Below are 18,729 nucleotides of genomic sequence, written 5' to 3'. Positions count from 1 at the left end.
CGTAACACTAAAGGGTAATTTTGCAACCCCTAACAACAGGATGATACAAATACTTCAACCAAAACAAGAGTAAATCCAGAGAAACTAAAAAGCATTCTCTTGTTTCCAAACAAGGTTAAATCCAGAGAAGCTAAAGAGCATTCTCATCTTTCCAAAACAAGGGTAAATCCAGAGAAGCTAAAAAGGAAATAGTCTTCTCTCGGGCGCACCCGTAACGCACAGTCCAACTCCTCACACGAGGTAACAAGCAATACAGAGGGTAAAACCAAACAGGCAAATCAGAGAAGCTACTCAAAAGGTAGACCTCTCATGTGCACACCCGTAACACACAATCCAATACCTCACATGAGGTAACAACCAATTCAGATGGTAAAACCAAACAGGCAAGTCAGAGAAGCTTCAAAAGGAGTCTTCTCATGTGCGAACCCACACGCACAGTCCAAACACCACACAATAGACAAAACTTACTCAAAGGCGTAAACTAACATGACCAAAAACACTACACCCTCTCTCCCTCTGTTCATACAGATACAAAACAAGGACACTACACTCTCTCACCTCCTTTCATACAAAAACAGGATCAGGTACCAGCAAATGGTCCAGTCATTACATAAGAAACACCCATGACAACAATATTTTGAAAAATGCAGTGTCCCCCAAAAAAATAATAACAAGCTAAAATAAAGAAGGTAGTCACCGTTGTCAGTAAACAGCCAAAGTCTGGAACATGTGAGCCACAAACCAAGAAAACAGTACCTTCGTTCCTTTAAGATGTTGTAAGCAGCATTGCACCAGAGTCTCACCAGAAGATAAGAGAAAACTGCATAAAGTATTCCAGTGAAAAAAAATGAGCAGATAAACAGGTCGACATTGCTGCAGATGAGGAACTCTTGAAATGACTTCAAAGACAAACGTAGATGGCAGAAACAACATGCGGGAGGCACAGGAACCAGATGACCAAAAGAGTAACACCACGGAGGCAGATGCGGGAAGGGCTGGTGAACGACAAGGCTGTAATAAACATTATTGTTCGCCGAAGTGAAAAAAACCACGTGGTTGGCAAAACAGGAGTGCAGGCAATAACCAAAGGAAAATATGGGAGCCAGCCACAAGATGGCGGCACGTTTTCAGCATCGTGCCGGCTGGCTCACGGCACACCACTGCATGCAGGCTTCGAAATCCACAATGCACAGTGCAGAATTTCGGAGAGGATCCATGGAGACATCAGGGAGCAAAATAAGCAAGTAAGACTGTACGCGCCTCATTTTTAAATGCCACACCACAGTTAAACTGTCACAACCATGGTGTGACAGGTATTGTCTGTGTATAAGACCAATAATAAGACAACAAAGTACAATCGGCAATTTGCAGTAAGTTTGGGGGGGAAACTCTGCAGCACACAGGATGCCCTTAATCCAGGGAGTAAAGGAAATCCATCCTTTTTGACCAAATTGTCCCAAAAGATGTAGAATGAAGTAGCTCAATGCAAACACTGCTCTCAAAGGCAGGCACTGGTCACTCAAAGCCAGGGTGTTCTCTTTCCAGCTGCAGCACAGAAAAGTACAAAATGTCGCAAAACTCTTACCAGGCAAGAGAGTGGTAGTCAGTAACACAGCAGAGTGGTACAGAGTTCACACCAGGGAAACTCCTCTTCAGTCAAGGGTAACAGACTCTCCCTAAACAACAGAGCTGGAAGAGATAAAGTCCAACAGGGAGCAGTGCAGGTAGGAAATGGCACCTTTGTTCAGTGGTAAAATGGCAGCAGGAACAAGCAGTAATCCAAATGTACAGTACACTCTAGTACAGGCAAATAATGTCCAGGTCAAAGATGATGTTCTCTGTCAACATGTTACATGACAGGAACAGTTCAGCAAAGACAGGCAGGCTTCAAGACAATGAAGGAAAGTCTAAGACAAACTGGCACTTACTGGTTGGGGCGACCGATGAAATGGTCACTGGTGGGACATTAGGGGTGCCAGGTTTGTTCAAATCCACAGGTTGTAGTTTCTTCAGTTTCAAAAGTCCAATCTCCATTGAAGTAGCACGCAGGTTCTTTAAAATCGTCGTCAGTGTTGCAAGGAAAAGAAAGATACGTAGTCCAGAGATGTATATTAGGATCACAGCTTTATTCTTCAGATAGGATCCAAGTTATGTCTCGTGCTATGCCCCACCAGAGGCAGCCTCCTTGCCGCTCAGCCCTTCCACACCAACTGATTCCTCCTTCCACTCAAACACTCTCAACATTCTGATGACATCACATAGACTGAGCAGCAAGGTAAAGGGCAGCAACAGAGAGGATGCATTAATCACTTACTAGACCTTGGTTCTTTCTACCAAGGTGTATTGGGGAAATAGCCTTGCCTGTTGCATGTTACTTCCTATTCCACTTCGATTCTACCTTCAGCATATATAAGGCGGCAGTATCATTAGTAGGGACTGTCACAATGTTGAGTTTTACAGCTTTTTCCTTGCTCCTGTGATTCAGTCAGCTTCTATTCTTCAGCTACTATTCCAGTTCCAGAATGTTCGTCATGGTTCTGGTCTAGCTCTTCTTGGTCTGCCTATTACTACAGGGCTTTTTTCTGAGAATTCATTTTTTTCCTCTTCGTTCAGACGTTTTCAGCAGTCTGCTTTTTTAGTAACTCCCTGGCCTATAACCAAAGTGGATGCTGGCATGGCTCCTGAAAGCACCAGGCCTTATTTGAATTTTAAGAAGAGCCATCCCACTTCACCAAAGAGACCTGCACCTTTGCAGGTTGCACCTCTGCTGAATTTTACCCACAAATCGAATCAAGTTCAAGACCTTCTTACTGCAGTAACTAATCTAACTGTTCCTTGCATCAGTCACTAGCAATTTTCCCTGAAAGAATTTGTGGATCCTCCTTTAGCCAATTTGATGGAACAAAAATGTGATGGGAATTCAAGAAAGCCAAAAGCATTCTTAGGGGCATATTTATGAACCCCTTGCCCTACCAGCATGTCACTTTTTCTGATGCTCTGGCGGGACACACTACAAAATCATATTCATGTGGTCACACAAAGCCACTTTGCGTGGCTTTAAATAGCCCCTTTGCGTGGCTTTCAATAGCCCCATAGATATGGAGTAAGGCAAGACAGCACAAATCACTGCATTGCCTTATTATGCTCTGGGGAGGCGCTCCATGGTCATTGTGGTGGGTGTTCCCAAGCAACACCCATAGATTTTGATGCTTCCCCAGATTTACAAAACCATGTAAACTTAGGGATGCACCAAAACCTTGTGCCTCTCCAGGGAAAGGCACAACTAGTAGAAATAACTTTATTTCTCCTCGTTGGTTCCTCTTTCCATGTGTCCTGCATTCTGCAGAACACATGGAAAGAGGAAAATGCCTCCCAGGACTGTTTTTGTGCAGGAAGGTGCCCCTTCCTGCACAAAAATAATCCTACCGACAACACAGGAACCCTTGCACCATGGTGGAAGGGTGTTTACGTTGGCGCTAGGCTGCCAAAATGGCACCAGCGCAGGGGGAAAGGACAGGAATGCACTGTATTGGGCAAATTTGTTGCATTCCCGCCTTTTCACTTTGACATAGTGCAGCGCAGCAAGGTGACTTGCTGCGCTGCCCTATGCCAAATCCCCATAAATGAGCCACTTAGCTCCATATTTATGCTTCTGACACAGCCATAGTGGCTCCAAAATTAGAAGTGCCTTCATTTAGGCCATGCCCTTAGTTTCCCAGGAATCCATTTACTTAATAACTACTCTGGATTTTTAGAGGCCTTCAAGAATGGTTTTGTTATACAAGACCAGAAGTACATGATTCAAGAGCTTTTGGAATTTCAACAAAGCTTCTTTAGGGACAGACAAACCTATTCAACAAAATGTAAGGCTTAAGAGACCTGCCTTTCATAGTGCATGTGTTTCCTTTCCATCCACGCTCATTCTTCTTCACTCCACCTGATCTCTTTGTACTTTCCCCCCATTCCCCAATGTTTTTACTCATGTTTCCTATTTGAAATTTCTTGTTTTTTTAACTAGGGCTCAGCTGCTGGAAAATGCTGCCAGGCTGTCCGCTTCCTTTTTGTGTTTTTTACTTTTATTTTACCATGTTGAAATGGCCAGCCACCATTTTAGATTGGTAAATTAAAAATGAGCAAATGGCCGCAGTGCAGTGTGATGCATGTGCACATGTACGTTGTGATGCAAGGATATGCATCAGCAGCCATTTTAAAATGGGTTTAGTTTGATCAACACACATTGCAAGATTGCTATCCATGTGTGTTCATGCATCATGATACGTGTGTGTGCCTGACAGTCAGTTGAAAAAGCTTTGGCCTAGTCAATAGTTTGACCTTTCAGAGCCAACTCCTGTTGACTTTGACCATGCTAGTTAATCTATATTTATCTGCTCTCCAATTTAGCTTGGAGTTAGATGTGTAACCCTAAGGACTGACTCACCGAGAAAACCTTTGTTCACCTTGTTGACAGCATGCCAGTGCTTGCTCAAACCATTTGGGGTCTACAGCATGCTCTTTAAGCAGTCTCTATTGAAATTCATATAAAACTTTTGAAAAGTATAAGTGGGTTATGGAGTCTACATTATAAATAGTTAATCAACATTAGCATGGATGAATCACTGGGAGCAGGCCAGCCACTCAGAATGCTGGCTGTGTCTAACATTATAGGCCTACAAAAGAAGGATTCTGTGACTGGCCAGATCCCAATGTTCCTCCAGCGTTGTGTGTGCAAATGGGTAGCCCGGCAGGATCGGGTGCTGCCTTTTACCTTAATGAATGGATGAAGAAATACTCTCATTATTCAGTGGCTCTCTCTCAGCTTTTTCTAAAGCAACGGGTTACATACATGTCAGCCTGGGGTTCTCCCATTGGTTTTAGGGAGACGGTTGGACTATCAGTCAAAGTAGAATAGAAAAATGTAAACAACATTTTTCAATTTGGCTACTCATGCACAGCAAGAATTATCAAGGACCCAGTCACATTCTCACAGAGTGAAAAGGTGGACCTTGGCCATGAGCCACACAGGAGAACTAAAGTCATGTTGTAAGCAAATATACCTGCAAAGAAGAAGAAGCATATTCCTTCATTGGATCAAATATTGGCAATCAAAAAAAATTCTGCAGATGTCATCCAGCTCGATATCACAGATCTAAAGGCAGCAAACAAGCAAGTTCAAATATGATCCACAAAGAATTGTTCAAACTATTGAAGGAATAGTCAGCAAGGGGGTCCAGCTGCCCTGCTCCCGCACTCCTTAACCCGCCGTTAGGGGAACGGCCAACGTAGACTACATCCCCCAGCAGCCCCGCGGCACGTGCCATTGACGACAGCAGGCTGCGCCGGGGTTGCTGAAAGTCGCTCCCTGTGCCCCGCAGCGCGGAATGCGCGCGGGCGGCGCCCGGGCGAAGCCCGGGCCAAGGGCGGGCCCATCAGTGACCGTTTGAGGCCGGGCTGGGCTCTCTCCCTGTGCTCCTGGTTCCGGTATTCAGTGTGGACGTTGTTGGGTTGTACGAAGTTATTCAGTATTAATTGTGGGGTATCTTTTATATTTTGTATTCTGTTTTTGCTTGCCTCCATTATAAGCGCAACAGGTGTTAAACTACTTATTAACATGAGTAAGAGGAAGGCCGAGGGTAGGTTGGTGGGGACTCTTGATGATTACCTAACAAGGGCAGAGACAGTAATTAATCACAAGATATTAGCCGTGGAGCGAAGACTATCTTTAGAACCAGCCCCAATGTTACCTCCTGCACAGCCTCTTGATGTGCAGGTTAACACTAAGAATATTGGGTCTGGAAATTGTTCCCTGGTGGATCCAGTATGATTAACATCTAGGTCCGGGTTCACAGATCCTTCGTTAATTGTAAGTAGCCCTTCTAGCCCAGTTATGGTAACAACTCGGGCGAAACATAAAGTTACTGGTCCCAAAGCCAGAGAACCGCCCTGTAAGAAAAGGAAAGGACGGGGCCCTAGTAAGTTAAGTGCTCCTAAGGCTGTTCCTGGTAACACAGGGGCTCAATCCTGTGGGAATTCTACTGCCTCTGTAAGCACCTCACCATTGCAACCTATGGCCCAGCAGAATTTTGAGCTACTATGTTCTCTTCTTAGGGAACAGTTAGCATCTCTTATTCAACCTGTCCTAGAAAAGTTAGAATCAGTGGTGGTCAGGCTTAATTGCATCGAAGCTAATCTGATAAGTAAACATTCATTAGCCGTATCACTACCCGAACAGAATCTTAAGGAAGTGGCTAGCCACGTAGGTGAAGGGGCTCTTGATGGCCATTATGACCTAAGTTCTCAAGTAGTTAATTCCCACGATCCCACAGTAACCAGGGATCACTCAAATCGGTCTATGGCCCCTCCCAATACTGTTAGTAGGCCTTTGACCGAACAGCAGTCAAGGGGGAATACGCTAAGGCCTGTTGCCCAAGAAACAGAGGATCCTGATGCGTTAATAAGTTTACATCTTCCTCCGGAAGCTACACCCTACACAGTTATTCTAGCTAATGTTCCAACACTTCCAGAAGGGTCTAGGGAGCATTGGTCTAATCTCAAAAATAAAGCTCTGTACTGTCTTGGGAACAAATTCGGGGCTAGTAAAAGTTTGTTTGAGGAATTTAAAATGGTTAGGCGGGTAAAATGGGTTGGCCACTCTCATAAGTCTATGGCAGGGGATTGTGTGGTATTGAGTTTTAGGTCCCCGCTATTGGTAGAACATATTTTAGAGATGGCCTCCCATTATGCTCCTACCCCCAATGAGATCATGATTTTACCCCTAGATTACTTTTACAGACCAGCAAAGGCCATGCTTAACAGACAGTACCGTGCCCCGCATAATGCTCCCCAGCAGGGCTCGCAGCCTATTGAGTCTATTATGTTACACAATCGTTTCACCGCCCTATCTACCCTGGAGGATATTGACTGACTGAGGGATAGTAATGCTCTCCCTTGGTCTGGGGTAACAGGGGGTTTAGTACCATCATGTCGGGAGTCATTAGTCCAAAAAAAAACATTGGCTCAAGGAGAAGAATCTGTTTTAATTTTAAGCCCCACATATGAAGGTTTACCCAGTGCCTGTCCTGTTTCCCATTCTAATTTGGCGAACCAGGCGGTGAACAAAAAAATTGGCTCCCATAATGTTATCATTTCCTCTTGGAATATAGCCGGATTACATTCTAGATTGGCTGTACCCGATTGGGTGGTTTTTGCCGACCAGGCAGACATATGGTGTTTCCAGGAGACCTGGTCGGAGATCCCATATTCCGTGTAGGGTTTGTGAACTTCTTCAAACCAGCCGTTAAGGGCCCTAGAGGTAGACCGGTGGGAGGCCTGGCTATATGGGTACGTCAATGCGAGGGCATTTCAGCTGTGGAAGTTCCGATTGAAAACCCTGATATTCTGGCCATCAGGGTTACCTCCACAAGGGGCCTTAATATCCTCATTATAAATATCTATGTGAGGGGTCTTCCAGGTGGTAAATGTTCCCCGACAGTTCTTCTTTTGGAACAATAACTTTGTACAGTGCCAATAGATGGTCATAGGGTGGTGGCAGGTGATTTCAATACATGTTTCGAGCCCCTGGGTGATGATGACGGGAAACTGTCTGAGGTTGAGGACTCCTTGTGGGGAATCCCCCAGCTGGAATTAAATCCCATAAGGAAATGGACCCAAGCAGCCTTATATTTGAAGGGTCTATGCCTTGAAAAGGGTTTGAGGGCTGCCAATGGCAGAACAAAATCGGACAGGTCTGGGAAGATGACTTTTAACAATGGTAGAAGTGGGAGCAGAATAGATTATATCTTGGTTAATTGTGAGTTGTGGCCGGCTGTTACAGATATGGTGGTGACTGACAGGTTAGAAAGTGACCACAACCCCTTGACGTTGCTATTATCAGATAGTAGCTTCACTGGCTCCCCTATTGATGATGGTAGTATCGTGCAAGCGCATGCTATGCTGACTAATGACGAGAGAAGGGTTCGTTGGCCAAAGATTGCTTCTAATGCTAATGCACGGGCTGCTATTAGGAATTTGGTTAGTATAGCTATGAATGAACTGACTAGATGTGAGTCGGAGGAAGGGATTAAGTGTAGCATCCCGGGTATTCATAGAGAACTATTTGTGGGGCTCAAATCCCCTTTTATTAAAAGCATCCCTGCCAATGGTAAAACCAAACCTCTGAGGGAAAATTTCTGGTATGATGTAAGTTGTAGAGAGTCTCGTAAAGCCTTATTAATAGCTATCAAATCTAGGCTACCAGATAGCATTAGGAGTTGTAGAGTTGCGTATAAATCTGCCCAAACAAAAGTCAAGAAAAAATGGGATGAAACTCGTTGGAGCGAGTTATACGAGGCATGGGAGGGTAGAAACATGTGCCAATTTTGGCACCTCCTCAAATGGGGCAGGAACCCGCAGGATATGACCCCGGTAACTCATGTTGAACCTGAACAGTGGGTCAGCTTTTTCGAAAACCAGTTTAAGTCCAGGGATAGGCTAGAAAGTGTTACTTGGTCATGTAGCGGTGAAGAAGTTTTACAGTTTGCTCCTCAGTGAGGTAAAGGCAATCTTGAAATCTCTTCCGAGTGGTAAAGCCCCGGGACCTGACTGTATTCCCACAGACATATTTAAGCAGGAGCAGGATCTATGGGTCTCCTATCTGACCATTCTAGCTAATGCCCTGGCTGGTGGAGCAACGGTTCCGGATTCTTGGTTCGGGGCAGAGATATTGCCGATCTATAAGAAAGGTGATCGCTCTGCCCCGGCCAACTATCGCCCGATCAGCCTTATATACGCTGCTCAAAAAATTATAGCTCGTCTGTTATAGAATCGTATCCAGAGTTGGATTTCCGAAACTGACATTTTAACACCTTTACAGGTGGGCTTTCGGACGCATGTCGGAACCATTGACCAAGCTTTCAGGTTTACCCTTTTATATTGGAAGGAAGTACGTCTTGGGGGTGGCATGCTTTTTGCAGCCTTTGTGGACCTAAGGTCTGCATTCGATTCTGTCCCAAGGCTCAAACTGTGGGAAGTCCTCCGAGCGATGACCATGCCACCAGAACTATTGAGGCTGTTGATTAATTTACATGAACACACACATGCCCAGGTTCGTTGGGGAAAACCAGGGGAGGTGACAGCAAGATTTGAGGTGTCCAAGGGGGTAAGACAAGGATGCGTACTGGCCCCCACCCTGTTTTCCTTGTTTATTAATGGGGTTATTAATTATTTTTCAAATTTCCCGACAGACTTTAGCTGGTATGAAGGTCCCCCTGCTCATGTTCGCGGATGACACTCTTTTAATTTCAAAGACGCGACAGGGGCTACAGTTAGCTCTGTCCCGTTTTGAGTTGTTTTGCCGCGAACATGAGCTTGAGGTAAATGTGGGGAAGACCAAGTTTATGGTCCTTCGTGGTGCTAGACCAGTAAAGGCTAGGGTCGAAATGGGAGGAGCCACTCTGGAACAGACATCTACCTTTACCTACTTGGGGGTCACTTTTTGTGACAACCTAAGTTGGAAGTCCCAGATTGATCTCTACACCCTTAAGCACATTCAATTAGGTGGAGCCCTACTTAAAGAACATAGGCATTCCATAACTAAACCTATGGCTCCACTGATTAAAATATATGGGTGTAAAATTCTTCCAGCGGTAATATATGGTGCTGAATTATGGGGGTTTAGCAATTTGGATTCCCTGAGGGTGGCACAAAATAAATTTCTTAGGTCTGCAGTAGGGTTACCACAATCATCCCCACGCATACCCCTCCTATATGACCTAGGCTGTCAGCCTGTTGAGGATAACGTGCGGTATAGGCCGCTGGCGCTATGGCGACGCCTGTGGACTATCCCAGAATTGTCCCTATATGCCAAGGCACTGTTAGAAGTTAAAGCCCTAGGGGGTTCTCATAGAATCAGTTGGCTGTCTGAAATCAAAATTACTCTGATTGACATGGTTATGGGAGAGTTGTGGACCAACCCTGAGACGGCTGTTTTCCCCCCGAAAAAGATCTTCAGGGATACTTATTGGCAATGGGTTAAAGTTAAGCGCCTTGCTTCCTTAACTGGTAGTTCTTTGACCATAACATATTTGGCTATCAAGGATGATTCCTTTTTTGAACTGTATTGGGACATAATAACAAAGCTGCAGGATCGAAAACTCTATCATCAGTTTAGACTTGGCACCCTTCCGTTACGTTGTTTTACAAAAAGTTGGAATACATCTGGTAATGATAAATTTCCCCAATGTGAGGATATGATAGAAACAGTCGATCACTTTCTCTTTGTTTGCCCAGTGTATATCCAACCAAGACGGCTGTGGTTGCGCCCTGTATGCCGCGAACTGGGAGTTAGATCAGCGCAGGCTGCCAGCAGAATATAGAAGTCTGATACATCAAGTCTTGTGGTTACTGGTGTGGCTAAATTTATTAGTTGGGCATGGCTCTTACGGAACCGGAGGATTAGTCCTTAATTATCTGGCCCCAAATAATGCTGAGACTATCATGGTACAGGTCTTAATAGATTCAAGTCGTTGTAAAATTGCACATTTAATATCTTTTTATTATTGCTGTTTTTAATTGTGATATTTATTTAACTGGTTTTTATGCCTATTGTGTCAATTTATATCTGTATTATTTTTAAATTGTATATGATGAAATGTAGGAACGTCTTTTATGATGAAATATTCGCAATAAAGACTTTTTTGACTTGACTTGAAACAGTAAGTTCAAATGTTTCAATTAACAGCGATATAAGTGGGCAGAATCGGTGGCAAACAGTCACCATTCTTGTGAGTCTTTCCTCATTCGAATTGTTGGAAGGTCCTTTTATGGAGAAGTTGGGTTGGGACAGTAGCAACTTTTTGAAAGATGCAGGCTTGGGAAGCATTCTGACTAACGGTAGTATGGAGGTCCAAATATTAGGCTACGCTCGCCCCCATTGTCAGAACCTTTGGACCTAACATTGTGTCATACGCAGACGACACCCAACTCATCTTCTCCCTATCCAATTAACCCTACACCGGCAGACACAACTTTCGAGAAGGCATGGAAGCCGTCACCAAATGGATGAAAAACAGCTGCCTACAACTAAACACCAACAAAACAGAAGTACTCATCATGGGCCTAACCCCCAACGCCTGGAACGAAACCTGGTGGCCCCCCCGCCTTCGGAAGCCTGCCCACCCCCACGGACCACGCACGCAACCTGGGAATCATCCTGGACGCAGAGCTCAAAATAGATCGCCAGATCAACTCCATCTCGTACTCCTGCTTCCACACCCTCCGCCTCCTACGTAAGACCTTCAAATGGATCCCCCTCAAACACATAAAGACCATCACTCATGCCCTGGTCACCAGCAAGCTTGACCAGAATAAGCAAAAACCTCACCCGCAAGCTACAGAACATCCAAAACGCCGCCGCAAGACTGGTCCTCAACCTGCCAAGAAACTGCCACATCTCCCAGCACCTGCGCACACTCCACTGGCTCCCCATCGAAGCTAGAGTCACCTTCAAGATGCTAAACCACATTCACAAGGCCCTCCACGACACCGGACCAGCATACCTGAACAGCCGACTCAAATTCCACGCATCCCAAAGGACCCTACGATCAGCCCAGCTGTCCTACACCATGGTCCCCTGCACCAGAAAGACCAGATCGGGAGGCAGCTCCTTCTCCTACCGCGCGGCCAGAGCTTGGAACGAACTTCCGCTCCACCTCAGACAGATAACATTGCTCCCCATCTTCGCAAGAAACCTCAAAACCTGGTTCTTCGATAGAACCCCTCCTTGATGGACTGGAACCTGCAACCCCCCATCCCCCCAGCGTCTTGAGACCCTTAGGGGTGAGTAGTCGCGCTTAACAAACACCTGATTGATTGATTGATTTCTTGAAGATGATTGTCTGATAGTTTTTAGTTTCTTAATGGCTGGTGTTTTGAGTAAAAGAGTACCCACACCTCTTATTGCCCTCTTCATATGTGCAGTGTGTATGCCAGATATCCTAGTATTCGCATGTGTAGAGTTTAGTAGATCACACAGGATCGTTTGAATTTGTTTTTGTTTTGATTGACAACCATTTGTGGTTTATCACAAGGGAAGTAATGTGATTAAAGTTTCTCACCCCAAAGATTAGCTGCATGGATAGATCTCACTTAGCAGAGAGTTGCCATAGCCCAATCATGAGTTAGTTAAACAATAATGGGGCGACCCTGTGTCCCTCAGAACCTGGGTTTGGATAAGTAAACAAAAAACAATGGTTCTGTCGGGTTTTCCAATTATTTCTTATATGAACACCTAGTGTTAATGCGTTATTCTGTAATCATAAGCATAAGTATCTCAATTGTCCAGACAAGATAGAACACGTAGCAGATAGTAACATGCGTGACACAAAAATGCTGTCTAATCACTCGTTTTATATATAATAAGTCTTTCATATATATTTACACAGTTGTAAACGAGGCAGTCAACACGAGGTGAGGTTTGTAGATGATAAGTGATCAAGTGACATTTGTGCTCAGTGCTGGTGTTTAGTGTGAAATATATACAGTGTGCTTAAAATATGTACACAGGAAAGAATAGGCCAGCATTTTAGGGAACAATGACTCTGCTATATATTGAATACTCTTAATCACACAGAGCCTTGGTCAATCTGGACCATGCGAGGTCATCGACGTTTCAACCCAAACTTTGCTCCATTAGGTAGTCAAGAGGGGTCTTCATCAGGACAAAGAACGAAGGTAAGGGGTGACAGCCTATAAATGAAGAAAACACGAATTAAGCGTGTTCCCTAGCTGGGTCTGGACGAGAAGCGTATGTGGAGTGGGGTGGTATCAGTACTCACCCAAAGATAACCAGAGTGACTCCTGGTTATTCATACATCTTGGTAGATCCTGGTAGTGAGATCCAATTAATTAGACTAGGCGACGTGAATCTAAAAGAGAAGGGGCGTCAATGTGAACCCTTCTGTGTATCAAGCTGTCGTACAATGTCTAACAATGAAAGAAGAGAGCCTACACCTAAGCCCTGTTGATTAATGGGGAATTGGGCATGAAGCTGGGGCGCGACCCTACTGATTAATAGCAGGATCGAACGAAATGAAGGGCGCCTAGTTCAAGTGTGGCTCCATTTATTTAAAAAAACGAACCCAGCATGCTTAAAAAAGGCTCAGTGTTATTAAGTAAAAACAGCAGCCGGAGGACTGCATGCGCCTGTACCCTGCTAGCTGCTGTCAGGGGTGATCAACAAAGGGCATGAAGAGGGGAGCACAGTTCAACAGTGAAAATTAATCTGACCCACGAGGATTGAAGCTACAGCCGCCGAGGCAAACAGCAACCGGCGTGATATGAAAAATCATGTAAATGATACCCAAACGAGAAAAAAGCTTCAAGCCCCTAGATACAAATATGGGGCCAGGTGCTCGCAACAATATAATAAGGGCAGGGTGAAGGATATACAAACTCACCGAGTGGAAGAATCTGTGCGGAGAGTCTGCGAATTAAAAAGAGAGAGAACCGGAGGTCGATTTAAAAAATAATGGTGAATGGTTGGTCATACAAACAGGTCCGTTTATGTGTGCACAAAATTGTGCGCTTACCTCGATGTTTTGGATGACACAGCAATGGAGGATTCAGGTGCTGCTAAGCGGATACAAAAAAACAACAACGGGTCTTGGCTCGAGTCAGTAAGGCTGAGCCTCTAATATACAGAACAACAAGAAATGCCAATACTGATATCTCATCCAACATCACTTCAAAGGTGCATTGAAATGAAGTCCATGACAGCCTTATTTCACAGGTAAATTTTAAAAATGTATTTCAAAATGCTTTTTTTCTTTTTGGCTCAGAGAAGCTTCTTTTAAATTATCATCAAAACTTTATAGAAAACATGACTTTAAGACGCACTGTTTGTACAAAAAAACTCACACCATTTTTAATACAAACTCACCACAATCTCTTTCTATCATCTCTTTCATACAACTCACAGTCCCCATTCACAAACACTTATAACCCACACACGACTCCAGTCATACACCACAAACTCTTCCTGGTTATCTGAACCTATTTAATATTTTGAAACACCAGGGGTATCAACCAAACAACACAAAACGTTTAGACAATAGTCTTTCCAGTGCTCTCCTACACAAAATATATAACCCTTTAGATTTGCATCAAATTTAAAGTGCATGAAAGCAAAATGGTTAAATACAAGTTTGTTTGGCAAAATAACGCAAGGTCGACGCGTTTCGAACCCACTTCTCATGGGGTTCTCTTCAGGACCAGAATAGCTCTAACATTGTGTGGAAAAATCCACTGCTCATGTCCAAAAAGTATAGATTGTGAGCTTTTGGTAGTCCTCTGTTGTTGTAAAGACTTTTCAGGCAGAAATTGCAAAAAGCTTTAGTGAGTGTAATAGTCTGTAGACATTGCTTTTAATGCATCCGTTTTTGTCAAGGCCAGCTCCGGAGTAAATCTTCAAGGCGTGCTGCCTCCGCTGGTATAGAATTATTTTCTTCAGTTGAACTTCAGCGGTGCACTCACGTAGCAAACTTGACAAGGCATGTGTCCTGTAGAACCGCTGTGGTTCGTCAGAAGAATTTCCCTTTGACGTTGGACCGGAATTTAAAGTGAAGGTACGCACGTAATGATAGCGTGTACGTCGCGCTACTGAAGGCAGCAGCTAGATGTTGTCTGGCCTGGTTGCCAGGGAAACGACCGTGTCTACCTAATCGATGGAGGAGTGGGGCACAACGTCATGGGAAGTGAATTAACATAGGACTTACATGCGCGATGTTAGCTTTAAACCATGCGTGTGTTACATGCACATCCTGAGAAAGCATTGCATACACACTTATGAATAAAATAAGCAATATTGAAGGCCAATTATGATCCTAAGTGACGCACAGAACATTTGATAATTTAAAACTACGAAAGTAAGTGCATTCACTTTACAAAACTAGGTAATTGTACAGTTTACATATGTGATCACATAGGGCATGGTTGATGTCCAGGGACGCCATTTGTCTCTCATACACAACGGCTAGTTGCAACCCAAATTATCGTAATTGCAAGTCAGAGCAAAAGATATCACTTCACACAACATATATATTACACATTCAATTACAAAATTTGGTGATCACATAGGGCATGGTAAATCATTGGTACGAATGACATCCAACAGAAAAATGGAACATCACAGGTAATTGCAGTACAGTCATGATGGACAAATTGCACTACAATTGGCCCATTTGTTTTGCGGTCTCCTCAAGCTCGTTGAGACCCTCTGTCACCGAGTTTAAGGAGTGGATCCATCTACACTCCTTGTAATTTAGGGTCGCAGCCACTGACCCGCCTCTAGGATGAGGGCAGATTTTTTCAAGCACACACCAACGGATGCTATGGGGGGGGGGGGGTGGTTGTGAGTTATGAAATGCTCCACTAGAGGGCTCCCTGTACTTTACACCTGACTCGGCTCATGTGTTGCAGTATTCTTGCTTTTACCTTCTGTGTGGTCTGTTCTACATAAAGTAAGTTACATGGACAGCAGATGGTATAGACCATGTTGGTACTATTGCAGTTGGTTAATAGAGCTAACTTGTGTGTTCGATTGTTATGTATAAAGGTAGCTCCTTCAAAGGTCAAGGGGCACGCTTTGCACTGCCCACATTTGTGGTGTCCAGTTACTGGTGGTAGGCCCAGTTGGCTCCTCAAGTCGGGTTGCTTTGCCGGCTTGAGGTAGGCTTTAACTACATTTTCCTTGACGTTCCTGCCTCTCTTGAAAGCGAACATTGGGTTTTCTGTGGTGTTCAGTTTACTAGTGACCAAATTCCAATACTTGTTGACAATCTTTTCTGATGTCATTGCTTCTGGAGTTGAATGTGGTCACACAAACAATGTTTTCCGTCTGTTTCTGTTTTATTTGAAGTAACTCGTCCCGTGGGCAATACCAAGCCCATTTTCGGGCTCGTTTGAGTAATCCTTTAGGGTAGCCTCTTTCTCTTAAGCGAGTCGAGAGGGTTTCAGTTTCTCTAAAGAAATCCACTCTTCGTGTGCAGTTCCTTCTGAGCCTGAGGTATTGACCATATGGTAAGTTGTCCCTCAGGCTTCGTGGATGATGCGATTCATACTTGAGGAGTGTGTTTCTTTCTGGAGGCTTCTGGTAGAGATCACAGTATAGGACACCCTCATCCACTCAAAATTTGAGGTCCAAGAAGTCATTGGCTGCATTGTCGTAGGCCATGGTGAACTGGATGTCTCTTGTTCTGTTGTTCAGCCAGTCCCTAAACTTCTTGAGGTCGTCTTCGGTACCTGACCAAACCATTATCACGTCGTCTATATAGTGTTTCCACACTTCAATATACTCAATATAGGGATTGTCATGGCTGTACAGATATTCTTCTTCATAGTCATCCATGAAGATGTTAGCCAGACTAGGTGCATGAGTAGCTCCCATCGCACCACCTTTGCATTGGAAATAGAACTGGTTTCTGAAGACAAAGTAGTTCTTCTTCATTGCGATTTCCAGCATGGAAGTCGGTATCCAGTGTGGTCTCGGGCGTTTGTCCAGAGTGAGTCTCACCACGTTTAAAGCCTTGGCCTGTGGGATGGACGTATAAAGCGATGAAACGTCCAGAGTCACAAGTAGTTGTGTTTTGATGTCGAATGGTTGGACTTCCAGTAATTGGATGATGTGCATCGTGTCCCTTACATATGACTTAGTCTCTGGGACCCAAGGTTGTAAAGAATGATCAATGAATTGGTTAAGCGGTTCAAGGACCAGAGACGATTGGTCTCCCAGGAGGCTTTTCTAAGCGTTTGAGCACCTTGGGAAGAGTGTATATGGTTGGAATTCTTGTTTCTCTTTTATTCAAAAAGTCATTCTCAGGTTGACTCAGGAAACCCTCTCTCACTCCGTCCATCGTTAGCTTTTCTATGAGAGACTTGATCTCTGTTGTGGGGTCCCTTGGTATTGGGAGGTAGCTCTCTTGTACACCCAACTGTTGTTCAATTTCATCCACATAATCCGTGGTATTCTGTACAACTATAGCACCACCCTTAGCGGCCGCTTTGATGGCAATTGCTTTGTTGTTACGTAAAGAATGTAATGCCGATTTTTCATCTTTACTGATATTATGTCTTATGTATCGTCGCTCTCCCAGTAGTTCCATAGTTTTCTGCAGGACGATCTGTTCATAGGCCAGTATCTTCTGACTTATCAGGTAAGTCCCCAGTGTGAAAGTAGAAGGGGGCCTGAAAGGTGTAGCAGCTGCCATGGGGTTGTACGTGTTTTTGCTGAAATAGCACTTGAGTCTGATTTTCCTGAAGAATCTCGGCATCTCAAGCTTGATTGTGAAAGCATCATGAGTTAGAGCAAGCCATTTGTTTGAAACGTTCTGCTAATCTGAGATTTATTTCCTCTTGGTAGTTTCTGTTGCGTATGGGCCCCTTTAGCTAGTGTACTTATGGGAGATAATAGGTGAGGCATTTTCAGATGGAAGCCAAGCGATTTTGCACAATTTACAATTTACATATTTTGGTCTACTGTTCTAAAGGTGTTGAGCCATTGTTGGGCCAGGATGGTGCTATTCCTGGGAGAAATTCCACTTAGAGGTAGTTCAGATTAAGGTGATTTTTTGTTGTCCATGGTTGACTTTCCCTCAGTGTTTGCAATAGTGACAAGATGCAGTTCAATGATGGATTTTCATGCAGCTAGTTATCATGAGCATAGAAATGGTATGAACATTTTGAGTTGGTGAGTATTTTAGCTAAGGTTCCATATATAGGTTATAACATGATGGTGACAGTATGGAACCTTCGGGTACTCCTTGATTTACCCAAGAGATGTTTGAAAGAGAGTTCAAGCTTTGAACTCTTTGCCCTCTGTTATCTAGGTAGTATATGAACCAGTTTAAAACACTGCCTTCTAAAACTATTATTTCTTGTTTACTGTACCAAAAGCTGCTGACAGGTGCATGGGTATAATAAGGCATAACTCATCATATTCTACTATGTGAAGTGAATCATCAGTTAATTGGAAAACAACTGATTCTGTGCTGCAACCTTCTCTGAAGCCTGATAGACATTCATCCAGTAAGTGTTGTCTCCAATGAATTGTTTGCTAACAGGTTGAAGATTTTCACAAAAATAGTCTTGCTAATTTTGCAAAGCTATATGCAAGACATCACCATCCTATCAGTAGTTCATTGTGAATTTAAAGAAGGCTGCTCAACAGTTGTTTATTCCAAGTCTTTGGTGGTCTTCTAACTGATTGAACGTACATGGACTCAGTCTAAGTCCTGGAGAGACAGCATACTAACCCACATTTACAAAAAGCAAAGGTATGAAACCCTACAAGCTACAACTCTGTTACCCTACTTTATGTATTTCATTTATTTAGCAGTTATTGAATCACAAGGATAGCAACCCACTGTGGTGGAAACTAAGGAAGGAAACCCTCCAACCTCAAGTGGTAAATTCTCTTTCCAAACAACAGTAAAATTCATCATCTCAAGTATGGTTTGACATGAAAAATTAGCTAACAGGGCAGTTCACCACCAACCTCGTGATGAAAAAAGAGTTACCTTCTCACTCCTACCCTTTTTAATGTGTTATAAAGCAGAGTTGCCACCTCGTTCCTACTTGAGGTGATGAAAATCCTTCTCTGTACGCTAATAATTCTGTGGTCTTAGCCAGAGCAACCAATGCTCTGAAGAAACCCCTCATCTCAGTTGTTACCAACTGCAA

General features: G+C 43.9%; 1 protein-coding gene across 1 annotated transcript in view; it reads right to left on the bottom strand.

Moving 5' to 3' along the window:
* Positions 1-18,729, bottom strand: part of TRPM5 (transient receptor potential cation channel subfamily M member 5) — a 561,392-nt gene that overhangs the window by 85,076 nt on the left and 457,587 nt on the right. The window lies entirely within an intron of this gene.

The sequence above is a fragment of the Triturus cristatus genome, chromosome 3_1 (genome assembly GCF_964204655.1).
Source record: "Triturus cristatus chromosome 3_1, aTriCri1.1, whole genome shotgun sequence".
Lineage (NCBI taxonomy): Eukaryota > Metazoa > Chordata > Amphibia > Caudata > Salamandridae > Triturus > Triturus cristatus.
This window is presented reverse-complemented; position numbering and strand designations above follow the sequence as displayed.